This window comes from Blennius ocellaris (genome assembly GCF_963422515.1).
Source record: "Blennius ocellaris genome assembly, chromosome: 1".
NCBI lineage: Eukaryota > Metazoa > Chordata > Actinopteri > Blenniiformes > Blenniidae > Blennius > Blennius ocellaris.
The window spans coordinates 11891175-11907892 of record NC_137650.1 but is presented as its reverse complement, the minus strand read 5'-3'; the positions used below and the strand labels follow the sequence as shown (position 1 = coordinate 11907892).

Here is a 16718-nt window from a genome sequence, read left to right as displayed (position 1 = left end):
CAAATATCGTTGCAGATTTTTCATAATGGTTATTACTTTGTGTTTTTGACATCACCTTCAGTGTGGATGGCGCGCGGAGTGTGGCGCGCGGGGTGTGTGGGTGGGGGGGTGGGGGGTTGTAATGCTCGATTGTTTTAAGTTTCCTCTTTAGAGGCAGGAATGTAAATCCATGGGGATTAGTGTGAACACGCTGGGCTGTAAAGCCTCCAGTAGCTCTCCAAGGGGTCTCTGCCTCAGTGCGTAAAGTTGGGAGAGGGATCCGGACGCACGGCGCAGCGCGCATTATCTGCACAGGCTCCATGTGCGTCACCTCTGCGGGGCACTTGACAAGGATTTTGGATATTTTGACACCAACTACCCCGCGAGAGTCGCTGACAGATGAAAACGGTGGCGTTCTGCGGATGTTAAGGGGTCTTCACTCGAACGGATGATCAGTCCCGGAGCGCACAGGGGGGACATGGGTCAACTTCATGGTGCGACTCTTTTACCATTTGGCGTTATTTGTGCTGTTCTGCTGTGGGAATCTAGTGCCAGCTCCATCAGGACGACGCTTGCAGTGGACACCTCGAAGTGAGTCGAAAGATACATATTTTCTTTAAATGGTTGGCGAATGCTCTCATTAAAACACGTTGGTCAAACAGTTAAATCGGAAGTATATAGGAATCGGAAACAAGAGGAGCTCATGAAGATATTTTTTTTTCACATTTATGAGTTATTAATCCATTCACAACATTTGATCCAAATTCAGTTTGAATATTGACTTGATACTTGACTCAGTAAAAGCTCCCACATTTAATTTAAACTCAAAACAAGCACTTCACTGTCAGATTAGCGCACGGTGCCAAAAAAGCCATAATCGAGTTTAGTCTGCGTTTTATTGGTTTCTCCTCTGTGAGACACGCTGTCAAAGAGTCAGACCTCTGGATGAACTTCCGCAGCTCGTCTAATCCGATGTGATTTTCAAGGAAATGTAAAAGTAAAAAAAAAAAAAAAATCAAAGAAGGGAAACTCCAAATGGTCGGGATCGGTCGCGGTTCAGAGAGCCAAATGTTGCTGCGCTTAGACATAACATGACAGATGCTATTAAGGTGCCCGGAGAGGGCAGGTCAGGAGGATGTGAGAGGAGCACATGCTCTCAATAACGCTGGGAGGAGAGGAGGAGACCATTGAGATGCAAACCTCCAGTGGACCTGAGAGCTCTCTGCGTCTATAATCACGTTTCTTTTTTCAGGTTGAGTTTGAAATCATCACAGTATGTTACAAGCAGATGGAATCATCTCACTTACTGCTTCAACAAGTGTGTTAATCATTTCTGGGAAACAAACTTCGACTGTTCTCAGATGTGGGCTTGATGACACTTGTCAGCCTCCAATTAGGGTTGGTGTGACGCATGCAGTGAAATTCACAATAATGCAATATTATGCCAATTTGGAGCAGGGCATTATTCAATGTGATGTGCCAATGATAAAACAATATTACACAGAGGGAGTGGCTGTGATTGTGTACTGCCTACAAGCTGATACTCAGTCCAACTGCAGGACCTTAAATGTAATATTGTGTGGTTAATGCATGCAAATACTATTTAGGACTTAATTTAATCAAATCATATCAACTGGATTTAAGATGACCTGGTCTGTATCAAATGAAGCCACTTGGATATGAGGAAAAATGTTGTCCAAGAGACATGACCAAGTAAAGTTGACCCAATTCAGTTGAATATTTGTTATAATAAATCTACATTAGAGAAAGTTTTGTTCCAATTAATCGGAACTGTGTATCTGAAGTTTTTTTGCAACTTGAGGACAACCCCCAACATTCATTAGTGTTATGTGAGGTATATATAGCTGTTATTGGTGTGATTAACCACATTTAAAACAGCTGTGAGGTGGTGGGATACAGCTGTGAAGTGTCAAGCAGCACCCACAGTCTCTCCTCCAATCAGATTCTCATGTTGGAAATAACTTGTATATTAGCACATAACTTGTACCTTCCCTAATGATCGGCAAACACACATCAAAGGTAGGTGAGCATGGTTAGTGCTGCAGAGGCCAGGACTAATATTACAGACCGACTCTGCACATGTTGTTGTGTGTTGTGTTGTATACATGCTGCTGTAATTAAGCTGTTAGTTTAGAAAAAGGGATTTCTGCGACCTTTTGACTGTTTATGAGCAATAAGTGCACTCTATGACATGCACAAAATGAACAGCAGAAAAGTCAGTACTGTTGGTTATATTGGGCTCAGTTGTCGTTGATATTTGTGCAGATTTGTTGTGTTTATGGTGTGACTGAGTTCTAGTTCCACGACTGGTTAAGACGTGAAAATCATTTAAACTATCATTTCGGCCTGATGATTCAATGAAAATTATACAAAACCCCATATGAGATATATAAACTGAGGAAACTTGACTGTATTAAACAACATTTATGAAGATTTTATGTTTTAGAGGGAAAATTTGGACAAGACAGCTAAACATAGAAAAGTTGCAATGTTTAAAACCCAGTTACAACGAGTGATATATACGACAACATGTAAGAAGTAGATCCAGAAGTGTCCTTCAAAGTCATTAAAAATGAAGAGCAAGTTTCAAATGTGGATTAATTGTTTAGTAAATATTAATATTAAGATAAATCCTGTGAATGGGAAACTATTCCTGTGAAGATAAGTCAATCAGTCAGACAAATTCCACTGTGAAAAATCACAGCATCAAGTCAAGAACATTTCTGAAAAATCCTTAGATATCGGCACCGGCTTTGAAAGTATTCTGAAATGGGAGTTAAAGCTTTAATCTTTAAATCTCTAAAGACGACTGTTTGGTTGAGATGAATGAAAAAGCGTGATCCAATCTCTGATTCGGTTTTAGAAATCATTAAAGATCTCATGACAGTTAAAATGAAAGCGTCTGTAAAAGTGTAAAGGAGCTATAAAGCATGATGCGTGTACTGCTCGCACATCTGTGCAGGATCCCCACCATTAAACAATGTTTGCAGGTTTCTGAGCAACCTGTGTTGCCGTCCAGATGACTATTTATTAGAAAAAGACAATAACAAACCAAAATTTACATGAAGACCAACAGCATGGCTTCATCATAAAAAATGTACAGGTGTTAAACTCACTGATTTATTTTACCCACTGAAAATATCTGTTGCATTATAAGATCAAAAAGAACAGGAAACTATGAACAAAGTAAACCTATTGAATAATGGAAAAAATAGGGAAACGGCATTTGGTCTTCTCTGTTCTCAGACACTCGTCAGGTAGTAAAAGAGCAGATGAATTTGCCCCTGAGCCAATATAAGATGTGTTGCAGACATAAAAGTCAAAACAGGATTTTTAAGGGTTTCAAACTGAAATGTATTTTCAGATTTTACACACGACATGATACCTTTGTTTTCAATTAATGAACTGATTAAAGCATCATGACTTCCTGTATTTTATAAAGGCTGCAGACAGACTGCGGTAGCCTATTCATCGTTCAACTCAACAATAGTGTACCACCAAGCAAGATTTAATACCTTCAGAATTAAAAGCGCGAGTCCTGGGGGGTATGTGGTATATTGCTGATCATAAAATGTAACATACTCTAATTCAGCTCTGGACCTCCTGCGCTCATAATTCTCCACATCTCTCAGCTTGTGTTTTACGAGTTTGCAGCTTCGCACTGCCGCATAATGGTGCAAGTCAAACCAACCTGCTCTGGTTCCCATGTGTTGATCTTTTCCACAGGACAGAGTGTCCAGAGAACAAAATCCTGACGGTGGAATATCCCTGCCTCAGATCCGGGGGGAAGAACAGCACTTGTTTCAGGTAAGTTCTGTGGTTTCAAGACCCCGTCTGGTTCTTATAAGCTCGTAAAGGTACGTGAAGCGACAGGTAGCTGCTGTGCTTCCTCATCGTCATCTGTGTCTGTTCAGATGGCCGATTGTTCCAGAACTGCAATTTGCTCAAGGACTCTTTGGCAGGACGACAGGGTGTTGATGTCTTTAGGGGGAATTGAATCTGACTAATTCTGAGGGTCAAAGAACGGTTTCTACGACCGCTAACTGAATCTACTGCGTCATTTCCACTCCTCCACACAGTATATCCCCCTTCTGGAAACCCTCTGTATTCATATGGGAAATGGGCTCCAGTCGGTAGATGTGTCGGCCAACAGCAGCCACCCTTCGAGAAGTCAAAATTAGTTTTTACTTATTCGTCCTTCATTTCTCGTCCTCCTTGACCCGTCATTTTGGTTTTCAGCTGTGTTGTTGTTGTTGCTCTCTCTGCCCTGTGTTGAGCTGATTTCCACCAGCCGGGCTCCATGACAGTTAAACACAGCTTGAATTTTCTCAGCTTGGGTCCAGAGCTGAAACATTCAGGGAAGGCATTCCCCTCGGGCAGTCCGGCATGTATCATAACCTAAAAAGTCGAAGTCCGACAGCAGAGGATGCCATCAGTTATTTTTATTGCACTGTGTCAATTCAGGGAGGAAGAAAACTCTACCGTGATTGACAAACACCAAATTTAGATGAGATGGTGGTGAATAGATGCTGGTTTTCTTTTTGAAGGGATTACATAGCTCTGCACCGGCGATTCAAGAGGAGAATACTGGCCAAAGGTTTAAAGGTATCACATATTCCGTAACGAAAATTGGCCATTTTTTTTCTATTACATACTGTCTCCAGGGTTTTATTTATGAGACCATTTGATATCGCATCCTGTACAAGTAGTGAAACAAAGGTTAAAAGTAATAAATGACTTCAATGCAGACATTTCTGACATTATAAGACAGGTTGTAGGACCTTCAGCTCATGATACATCACCCTCCAAAACTAAAACGTCAATGTAAATAGCTCATTTTGACGTTTAAATAACTTTCCTGTGAGAACAAACTTTGGCTTGGATCTGGTTGTTGGCGTAAGAAGATCCTTTAATAAATGAGGCACCAGGTCTGGTGTGAGGCCAGACCATGTGATCTGTTTACTGTCAAGGTTAGACTGTAACGGGCTCTGCGTCTTGTTTAATTTCTGGCTCTACAAGAGATGTGTGGAGCTGCAGGAGTTGGATTAGATGAGGCTGCATTTTCCTCGCCGTGCTTCTCTCCGTGCTCCGTGCAGCAGGGACCGGGATCAAAAGATTTTGTAAATTACTTTTGGGAAAAGCAGATTGATCCATTGTGTGCGTGCATCACGTTGCTTTCAGTTCAGATTTAGCGAGGGTAGTATGTTGTCCAGACACGGCTGATGGACTTTACGCCACATATTTCCATCTGCTTGGTTGCACTGAAAGATTTCCTCGTAGGTCTGAGGCGTCTCGGTAATCTGACGAGGTGAAGGGCTTGTGGCGTTTACTCAGCGAAAGCTCCTCTTGGACAGTTAAAGTTAGTTTCTGCTGCTCTGCATGTCTGGCTTTCCACTGCAGAGAAGACGTACCATGAACAATCAGAGCCGTCTGGGTTTTTATTTACTCGTGTCGTGAGCGACGTTGTTGTCAGGCTTGACGAACTTGCTTCGATTTGCTGTTTTGTCACACTGCCACCATCTGCTGGACTGCAGCAGTGGAGCTGGGAATGGTTAATGTGTTATTGGATAAACATTTCTTCTGAGGTTGAGGCTACATGTTCCTGCTGTTTGCCTCTTGCACCGATGACGTTGTGAGACACTTACATGATAAGTAAAATCCAAAAGGCGATTCATTTGCAGTTGAATGTGACCTGTAAACTGTTTCTTGTATTATTGTCATCACTGTAAAAAAACATGCTTTGAGCTTTTATTGAAGATGTTTTTGCAGGTTTGGTTGGATTACATGAACTGTAATTGGGTGTAATTGTGCGGTCAATTGATGAAATTATGAATGCAGCCATATACACTCAGAAAACACATTAAATAAATGGACCAGGAGCGTTCCTTATTCGCTTTAAATAATTGTGGTGTTGCAGGACTGAAGTTTGGTCACTGCTTGGGCCAAAGATGTCTAAAGAGAACCAACACACTGCCCTTATGCTACAGACGGTTTGAATTTGTTAGTGAGTTCAGAGTTGGTAAAAATATTGAAGCAATAATTCCGCATGCATTGCATTGTTGTGAAGGTCCCGTCACTCATGTTGAGTTTTTGTTACAGCCGTATGCTTCGTGTTCGCATGTTTCGATCCTGAGAGTTTTATTGACAAATACGACTAAACTCAAACATGAAAACTCTGCAGAACTTCATGTGGCTGCAGGAATACATTTTTGTTAAGACGGAGCGACAACCAGCTGTCTCACCAGCTGCATTTCCTCGGTGTGGGAATAACTTGAGAAATACATTTCCAAAAATAAAAAAAAACACTGAGTTGGAATGATAACTGTGAGAGTCGGTAAAAAGTTTAACACTCAAGAGCAAATGACAGTAGAAGTTGGTTTATGAAAAAGTAGGAATTGCATTCATTTGTGTTTAATTTGAATTAATGTAACATCAAGTTGTGTCACATTATTACTGCAGAGGATTGTTTTTCAGCGATCACATGAAAGCTTTGTGATCCACATTCTTTCTTAGCGGGAATACTTTGTTTGATTCTGGACTTGGAGCCTTTTTCTTTTCAGTTTGCTCGTTCTCTCTTTGCTGACTTGCTTTTTCCCCCCAGATGTTCTAACTTCTTGAGTCCAGCCATATATTTGTATGAAGCTCTAAATTTCTCCTAAGTGTGTGATTGTATGTATCTTTGTGATCGCCCTGTGGTTGAAGAATTATCCAGGGTGTACCTGCCTGTGGACTAATACCTGCTGGGATCAGCTGCAGCCGTGACTGTGACCCTGAGCTGAACGATTCAGGAATAAAAGATGATTGGATGGATGGAAAGGGGAGTGATGTTGTGATTAACAGGGAGCAGAATGGAGATGTGGACCTCGAAAAAGTCATTCATCACCATTATTGCCATTATTCAGGTTCCAAATGATGGGGGAAAAAAAACCTTGATATGACAGCACTCTCATGCAGGGATTTAGTCTTTGCTTTTGCTTAAGAACAAGTGGAGGCCTGAAATGTTGACTTTGAATCTGTCAATGATAATCTCTGGTTTTGGGAGCAACGCTTGGTTACGTTTGAAGGCAGATGGTGATGAGTAAGAAAAACTAACAATTTCATGTGCAGTTCGAGCAGCTAAATACACAGTTTATTCAAATCGTCACACTTTGACTGGTGTAATTCTTCTGTTCAATGGGGGAGTCAAGAAGAACTCTGCTCATGTTTAGCAATGTTTTCCCTTCAGATGTATTGCAAATGTATTGCAGCACATGTCCAGAAACCTGAGGTGTTACAGACCTGACATATTTACTTACAGATGCTCAGCTGCGATAAGACAATTTGAAGTTTTTTGAACTGTATTCAAGCCAGGCCTGGTCAGTCTAACAGTCAGGTCTCTACCCACAGCACTGCAGTGTCCAGACAGGCTATTTCCGATCATTTCTGGTGCTCTTCTCATATTTCCTCACCTGGCAGCGCACTCTCATATTCAAATAATGTGGGAATGTGTGATTATGGCCTGCGTTTTTATTGAAGAGGACACGTCAAACATTTGGAAAAGTTCACACCTTCCCAAAGAAAATGGACTTAGGTTGCTTTCAAAACACTGAAGCAAATTACGATACTTAAAATATGGTCACACTTGACATGAGATTCTTAAGTGGAAGGCATTTTGTGAGAATGACCGTTTTGATGCACATGCCAAATGTGCAAAATTCTGACTTTAACAAGTACCAATCAACTTCAGCAAATGAAAACAACCCTGATCAGTGCCCGGGGCTCCGTGGCTCTTGCCATTTATCGCTTCATCCATTGTTTTTGTCTGCTGTACTCGGGGACTGTGTGCCAACTGCTGAAAATGTAAATGTAATGGCTTCATTTCAGATGGCTTTGTGGTGTTGTGCAAAAAGTATATCCTCGCCATCCAAACAGAAACTTGAAGGCCACAGTTTGCCTCTCTCTCTGGTGGTTTTCTACAGTGATGAGGATGAATACACCCGATTTCCACATTTCTATCGCTCTGCCCATTTCATGTTGTTGCTCTATCGAAGGTCAGATTTCATCCTCGCCAAACCAAATATACACTGTTCATACTCTGATTCTACATGTTGGGAGAGTAACCTCTGTGTGTGTGTGTGTGTGTGTGTGTGTGTGTGTGTGTGTGTGTGTGTGTGCGTGTGTGCGTGTGTGCGTGTGTGTGTGTGTGTGTGTGTGTGTGTGTGTGTGTGTGTGTGTGTGTGTGTGTGTGTGTGTGTGTGTGTGTGTGTGTGTGAATTCACATGTTTATGTATGAGTCTGAATGAATTGTGTCTGGATTGTCTGTGCTGGCAGTGGCTGCAGGTTTGTGATGATGTGTGTTCTCTCTCTAAACACTCTCAGCTGTACAGTCTGATCGAGGACCGATGGGTTCCCCTTAAACTGTAAACCATTCTTTAATTGACATCTTCTGGACTCGTCAGTGCACACGATAACACCCGTAACCTCCAGCAACAGCGTGTGAGCGCAAGACGAAGTTGGGGATGGTGATAAAAGTTTTGGAGACATGATTGATACTAATTGTTTCCATACTTTAAGCTACTTTTGCTGCTAAAATGATCCATCCATCCCAGTGGGAACATTAGAGTTTTGTGTTCCATCATTGCCTCGAAGTGCCTGAGCTGCGATTCTCAGTTCTGTCGTATGATGGAGGAGAAGGAAGTGAGGCGTCCGTATGGTTTTTGAGGACATGAAGCTTTCCACGCCAATGTTTTGAAAGAATATCTTTGTTTGTTGTTAGAGAAACTCACACACATAACAAAGATACACCAGAGTAAGCAAATAATTTTGAGATTATAAGTCAAAGTCCTTGTCTTCAGCCTCTTGTCACAAGCCTTGCTTTCTGGCGCTCTTCTCATATTTCCTCACCTAGCAGCAAGCTCTCATTTTTAAATAATGTGGGAGTGTGTGATATGGCTTGTTTTTTATTGAAGAAGACATGTTAAACTTTAGGAAAGTACATAATACTTTCATGAAGAACTGCTTGAATGATTCATAATAATTTTATTTTTTTTGGTTTGGACCAAACAGCAATGATATTTTTTATTCCGACTGCTATGTCTGTGTGCGATCAGTCTTAAATTACAGATCAATTTTGTCTTGTTTTTTTTTTTTATGGATGGATGGGATTTTATAATTGTGGTTGTTTTCATACAGAAAAGTAATCAATGAAAAAGCCAACTTGGCTCAGTTCATGCTTTTGTCCACCAACAATGTTGCTCATCTCATCTGGTAAGATTTCAAATCATTGTGGTTTGTTTGTCCTTTATATTATTCATCCAAATACGTTTGTGAAAAGACAAGTAACTTATCATTATTTATAGACAGGATGGATCTAAAACAACAACAAACTGCTGAGTCACCCCTGACATTCTTATAGGCATTATCTGCAGAAACCATATGCTTTGCAACCATATCTTGCTCTTTCTCTGGATGCTATATTCACAAACCTCAGTAAATCTAATTGCTTCTTATATGACTCTCAACAGCAGAGCTCACTGAGTAGAATTGAGTCAGTTTCCATCAATAACCTTGTTACACAGTTGCTGTTTGCTTCAGTATAGAAAGCAAACTGCCACAATCAATAAGGAACACTCAATGAAAAAATATTTACTAATATATTGTGAACGTATTTATGTTCCTTTGATACCCTATGAACTTATTTACTCAGTAATGGTCTCATGAAGAGATAACTATATGTGGGAGTCAGTGAAATAGTCAAGTAGAGCATTTGGCTGGAAAAAAGACGAATGCTTGCAGCTTATTCATGTTGCCTCTAGGAATATCTCAAGACTGAGTCACGCACACTTTGGTCATTTTGGCTGTGTTTGTGTCTCTGAACCATCTTTGTGGGGGTCTCGTATCATTACACTCCTGGCCTTCTTTCCACATTTTTTTTCCCTTTCAATTTGACTTTTCATCCTTTCTGTTTGTTTGAAAAATGTCCAGAGAGATACTCCTCACCTCGCTGTCCACACATGCAGATCTATCTGTGCTTGATCTGGCTGCATGTTCACATGAATGGGGCTCTGAATTGTTGGCATTGAGAATCGAATCGCACGCCAAATTATTTACTCACCTTTCTCAGCAAGTGCAACATTACTCATCCCTACAAAAATAACCTGAGCCGGGTTTGAATGAGCCAATTTTTCTTTTTTCCATCCTGAAGACAAATGAAGAAATAAACACTAAAGAACACAGATTAATGTTTTCTATAAATATTTCTATGAATTCAGTGTAACTTTCAAAGACCAGGACATTTTAAATTGTAAAATTAGCTATAATATGAATAATTTAAAGTGGATTGAACATCAATACAAGACATACAGTAAAGTTTACTACAACATTAAGTCAAATTTAATGGGGAAAAAAAGCACTTCACATTAAGTGATGACCATAGAATCTGACTTCTTTTCCCCCAATAACCAAACCAATTGCAAAACGTCCTGAGGAAGTGAGTTGAGGCACACTGCTGGATGTTAGCTGGGTTGTAAGGGCACCTTCCAACCCGGACCACCATTTCTCACCGCTTCTCTTTTGGAAAGACAAGCAGAGTAAAACGGTGTTTTTATCTCCGAGCCCTGAAACTCACTCTATTGGTGACGTAGCAAAAGTGGATTTGGACACGTTCAAATGCCCATGTACCTCACACTTCAGACAGAAGGTGGCACTCACACAGTGTATTGACACAGTTACAAGTGGAAATCATGCAGGACCTTGAGCCCTCAGGTCTACCGGTGCCCACCTCTGGAGTTGTTTACCAGCAGTCAGTGACCTGGTTGCATTTGTGTCACTGCTCCAACACACATAACTGCTAATGAAACATGTAAATGCCAGAAACATGAAGGTCAGGAAATGCTTTATGAGATCTAAAGATCCTATTCAAAAAATGCATTGAAATCAGCATCAACCACTAAGCTTTTACAATATCAACTTCTTGTCTCGAGAGGTATTGAGCTCTGTTTATGGTTTTATAACCTCCATTCAAACGTACGCATCAGCAAAGTCTGTAAATGACTGCAGAAACTCAGATCATGTGCCTCAGTGTGTCCATGACCGCAGAGTCACTCAACACCATTTGTTAGTTTATTTTGCCAAATCTGTGAATGCCATATAGTGCTCAATTGGATCATGAATACAGAGTTTATTCACATGAATTATTACCACATTATTATGGCTTTTTATATGACTTCGACTGCATGGTATGCATAAATAACTGTGACTTTGGAACTGACATTGGAAACATGAAAGCAAGAAAATTCCCCAAGTATTTCTAAAACGTCTTTTCAAATAAATAAAATAATTCCATACATGTGATCTTTTATTGATGACTAATGTCATTCACTTTCACTCTCTCGAAAGTGTTGAGTGCAAAAAACATGGTCATTGTGTCACAGTGTTGTTCAGAAAAGTTTTATATTTTCATGGTAATAGGCTCCAAACAAGTTGCTTGTCTCAATCGACTGAGTCCGGTCCAGAAAAAAAAAAAAAGCTTCTCAGGTTAAGAATATTATACAAGCTTTAATAATGTGTTTAGTTTGACTCAACCTATGATTTTAACCACAACCACTTCCCGTCTTGTCTCATTTTACTACTCCTGTGGGGTTTTCCTCTGTGAGTATGTGATCGCGTGCTGTCTGATGCTCAGACGTCAGTAGCCCCTCCACACCTGGCAGTCACATGCGTTTCATATCAGATATTCTTAATCTGCATTCAGTTTCCCCTTCCCATTGCCAAAATCTAGTTTGGACCAACCTTCTGTTTTAATTTAAAACAATGCACTTGTGTCTCGACAATCTTTTTTTTTTTTTTTTTTTTTTACTGGTGGAATGAACCATATCGACAGTTGGTTGATCCATTGTGGGCCAAACTGAAATATCTAACCAACTTTTTGATTGATTCACCAGATGATTTAGGACTTAACATTTTTTGGGATTGTCCTGTGATCAAGTGCCACCAACCAAACATATCCAGAAATGTATGTATATCTCTTCTGGAAGGATTGGCACAAGCTTACAAGCACAGATTTGCAGCTTCTCAATGATTCCACTTCATCTAATCACATTCTGCCACAGACGAGAGAACTGGCATGACGTGCCTAAAACGAGTGGTTATAGCAGCAGTTTGAAACGTCACGCCAGAGTGGATATTTACAACAAATTCTGAACATCCAGCAAAACAAACATTGCCCATTGTTTCTTCTGGTGTCTGTATCTCTTTGTCAGTGGGGACAAGGTAGAAATATTTACATGTGTGGAAACTCTCAAGGTGCCCTCTAAAGAGGCTCTCATGTGTTCCCAGGAACCAGGTCCAAGTGCAACTGCTCCCACCCACAGTTGCCCCGCATGTCACCCAGAAACATTTAGAGTGTCCATTACTGAAACCCGACAGAGACTGACTCAACTCTTGGCCTGGACTCCGTCTCCATCTCCGCACTCGGGTTGGCTCGGAGGAGACAGAAGCCAGACCTGCGTCTAGTAGCCGGGGTATTAAAGCTGGGGTCGGGGTCAGGTCAGGTGGAATAAACAACAAAAAGTTCGGTCGATGTTAAATGTTGTTTTAAAAGAGAACATAATCACAGTTTTGACAGCTTTGCGCTAACAAGAAAAGTTCAATGGGGTTGAGAGGTTAGTGGTGAGAATGTGATCCTGGCCTTGCTCTTGTCAAAAAGTATCACATCCAATCAAGGTAAGTGCGGCAGGAGAGGTGTTGGGCTACAATCAGTCAATCCAGCAGATTCTGCCTGTGTCCTACAAAGTAACTCTTAGCGCCTTTGTGTCCCGTGAAGGAGTCGGATAATGCCACGGACCAGTGTCTCCTGTGTCGTGATGTTTCGACGAGTGTAGTACTTGAGCGTTCAAACATTTTCGAACGAAGTCTGAGTTGTTTTCGCTCACAGACCGGGTCATCCAATGTCTGCTTACTTTCTGTCGTGAGCCATTATCTGCTGACAGCCGTTGTGTAGGATCAGCGCTGTTCATTGTGCATAGGAGGCTTGTTAACGTTGCTCCATGACTCGTTCACCGCAGGAGTGCTGACAAAGACGTGTAAGTCAAGAGTGCTGAGCTTCCTCTCATCGTCTCCTCCGCTTCCTTCTGGATTTACTGCTTTCATTTGGCTCTCATCTCTGCATTGTACGCAAGCGTTCATACACACACAGGGAAACTCCAGTGTCTTGTGTCTAAAGTGTTACACACAGTCTGTTTTGGGCTCATTCACAAAACAAACAGAACTGAAGTGGAATAAATTTTGCCATCAAATCCTGCTGCTTTGCCATTTGATGCCTCAGAGAAATGCACATGTCACCATTGGTGAGTTTTGTTCAGGCGCAAAACCGACTCCGTTTATTTGAAGTAAGTGTGCAGTGGTTTGCACCGTCACCTCGCTTCTAGATGTTTGAACTGGTTGGGATCACTCTCACATCGCATGGACAAGACTGTGCTTGAGGAATGTTTGTGTGAAGTTTGCATATTCTCCATTTACTTGTTTGGAATTTCCTCCAGGTATTCAGGCCTCCTCACTGGTCTCAGATGAAAACCTGCCGGTTTGGGCTAACTGTTGCTCATTAACTTTTTTTCTGGCGATCAGTAAGCCTCTGTCTGAGAATTAATCAAATGAACACATGGGATAGCTTTATCACGTAATATACAAAGAAATACATTTGGCGCAATAGGCTCCAACCACCTTCAAATGTGAAGGTATATCATGTCCTCTCCGCCGTCTTCTCTGTAATCCCCTGTATTGCCTCTGTCGCTGACACAAGGCACACAGCATTGACAAAACAGCCACAATTGACGCCATGGGAATGATACCAATTTGAATAAACAGGGGAAATAGTTATAAAACTTTCACAAGATCATGAAGAAGATCAAGACGTTTACATTACAGGGCAGATAAAGAATGTAAGAATAAAAATGTTTTCTCTCAGTATGTTTTTAAAGCAAAATATTGCATTCTGCTCTGCTGCATTGGGCTCACCCATGTGGAACAGTTTGATAAAGTGACTGACAACTTCAAGCAATGTCCGCCACAAACTAATAGTTTGTGTTTACTGATGAACTAAATAATTGTAATGCCCTATCAAAATTCTTCAAAGACAGATTTTGAAACATTTGATAAAGTGGTTGATGGGAAAACATTCTCAGTGCCGTCTTAATCATCCACATATTTCCATTTCTAGTTGCAGATGAGCCCTAACAGTGTTTCATTGATGTTTTTACAGCTCGTGGAAGCTTTCAATGTCTCGTACGTATGGCTTTGCTGCAGTGTGCTCGTGCCTATAAAGTTATGCCGATCTTTGGGATCAAATGTGGCGTAATGTTTTTATTTTAGTAAGAGGAAGCACAAGAACATCTAAACTTGACACATTTGTACTGTTTTCACTGTTTTAACTGGACGCTATACCAGAAGTGTTCCCGTCCTGAGGCAACTTTAAAGCAGCGTCACATAGAGTGAAGGACAAGGTAACACTGGACAGGTCATCAGTGTCGCAGGGCTGACACACACAGAGACACACAATCTACCCACATACACTTGGGGGTTCACAATAACCAATAACATTCATGCCTAATGATTTTCCTTCAGGGAAAACATGCAAACATTTCATAGAAAGGAACCTGGGTCTCTAACCTCACCATGCTGCACCAGTCCTGATCTCAAGCTTGGATTTCCCGGCCCTCATTCCTAAGTTTGGTAATACTGTACTTTCCAGCATTGGTAACCTCTGAATTACAGCTCATTAAAAGTCATTACTGAAACATGAACAATTATCTTTTATTTGACAAATTCCAATAACAATACTTTGTGTAAATACTGTAGAAATGAAATGAGTTAAAGTCCATTTTATATATCAGATGTTTATTTTACCAGTAAATCAGGTTTTGACAAGTTATTGGTTGATTCTGGATCACATTATAGCGTCTTTATATTCTGGAACTAAAGGGAAGATTGAGAATTTAAACAGTTTCTCTGCCACTCGTAACTCATCAAGTATAATGTAACATGAAAAATGTAATAATACAAAAATAGGAACAAAAATATGCAGAGCAGGGACACATTAAGGAAAAGTAGGGATTAAAGGAAAAGACGGTGTAGTAAAGGAGCCGTGGGGCGATGTTGGAAGGAGAGGTATTTTTATTAATCCAAATGAAATAAAGCTGCACCCCGACTGCTGGAGCGCTCTTCTTGGTGGGAGACTCGCTTGTAATGGTCTATAAAAAGACCTGCAGTCTCTCTCTTTCTCTCTCTCTCTGTCTCTCTCTGTCTCTCTCTCTCTCCCCTCCTCTGTCTCTCTCTCCATCTGCTTCTCTCCATACCCCTCTTTCCATCTCTCTCCATCTCTCTCGCTCCTTCTCTGTCTCTCTCCATCTCCTTCTCTCCATCTCTCTCTCTCTCTCTTTCTCACTCTCTCCCTTTCTCTTTCTCTCCACCCCCCCTCTCTCCATCTCTCTCTCTCCCTCTCTTATCTCTCTCCCACTCTCTCTCTTTCTCTCTCTATCTCTCTCCCTCTCCTTCTCTCCACCCCCCCTCTCTCTCTCCCTCTCTCCCTCTCCCTCTCCCTCTCTCTCTCTCTCTCTCTCTCTCTCTCTCTCTCTCTCTCTCTCTCTCTCTCTCTCTCTCTCTCTCTCTCTCTCTCTCTCTCTCTCTCTCTCTCTCTCTCTCTCTCTCTCTCTCTCTCTCTCTCTCTCTCTCTGTGAGGGGTTTCCCACCCAGAAGAGAATGTTGAGTATGGATGTGCTGACGGGACTCTGCGGGTGAATCACATGTTCCTGGAGGAGGATGGCGGCTTTCTTCATTCATTCATCACTCACTCAATCTGTTACTTTCAGTTTGGCCGTTTATACTCTTCCTCTCCTGACGTCCTCTCACATTCTGAACCCCCCATGTGTTCCTTTGTTTTTCCTTTTGTGCTTCTTTCATCACACTTTCTCCCATTTCCATGTTGTTTTGTTTCACTTTGACTATTTGCTGTCTCTTTATTGCCACATTCCCAATTTTATTATCTTTACTAGGCCAAAAACGCTACTTTGCTAAATTTAGTATTTAGCAACCAATTTTGGTCAATTGCTTCTTTTCTCTCACTTTTTCCACCTCTCGATGTGAGTGAGGACCCTGTTTAGCACTTGTTCCTCACAGGAAGCTTAATTCCTTAATCTGTGAATTTAAACTTGCCCATAGGCTTGACTGTGAGTTTGTAATCGATTGGTGGCCCGTCCAGTGTGTCACATTGTCATGGGATTGACTTCAGCTCCCCACCACTCAGAGTTCGATAAAACTGTACAGAAGATGGATATTCAGCCTCTCTTCTGGATGTCATTGGAATAGCCAAAATATTACAAACACCTAATAATGTTCATGCTCAATACCTCATGCACCATCAAGCATGTGCATAAATCTTCCGTAAAATGGCCCTGAGGATCCCCTGCTATAAGTGCGCATTATTACTTTTCAAAACTATTTTATGGCAAATTTGAATGCCATCTCCCCCCTCCGGAGTTGACAGTTATACACTGAAATATTATGACTTGGTCAAGCTTTAGTTACATCCATAAAAAGCAAAAAAAACCTGGGAAAAATATAGTTAACTTGTTTGTTTAAATGATATTGATGGAGAGCATATGAACGCCGTATGGGACACCGTTTGTGTTTTATGCTTTGAAACTACATCAACTATAGATTTGCATAGTTACGACCACACAAAAGTT

At 41.2% G+C, this 16718-nt stretch overlaps 1 pseudogene across 1 annotated transcript in view; it reads left to right on the top strand.

The window, feature by feature from the left end:
• The first annotated feature begins 299 nt into the window (after positions 1-299).
• The window catches only part of LOC308132356 (collagen and calcium-binding EGF domain-containing protein 1-like), a 43729-nt pseudogene continuing 27310 nt past the window's right edge, over positions 300-16718 (top strand). Inside the window, exons 1-2 of the transcript XR_013937244.1 lie at positions 300-570; positions 3727-3807. The product of XR_013937244.1 is annotated as a collagen and calcium-binding EGF domain-containing protein 1-like (transcript). The remainder of the gene's footprint in view (positions 571-3726; positions 3808-16718) is intronic.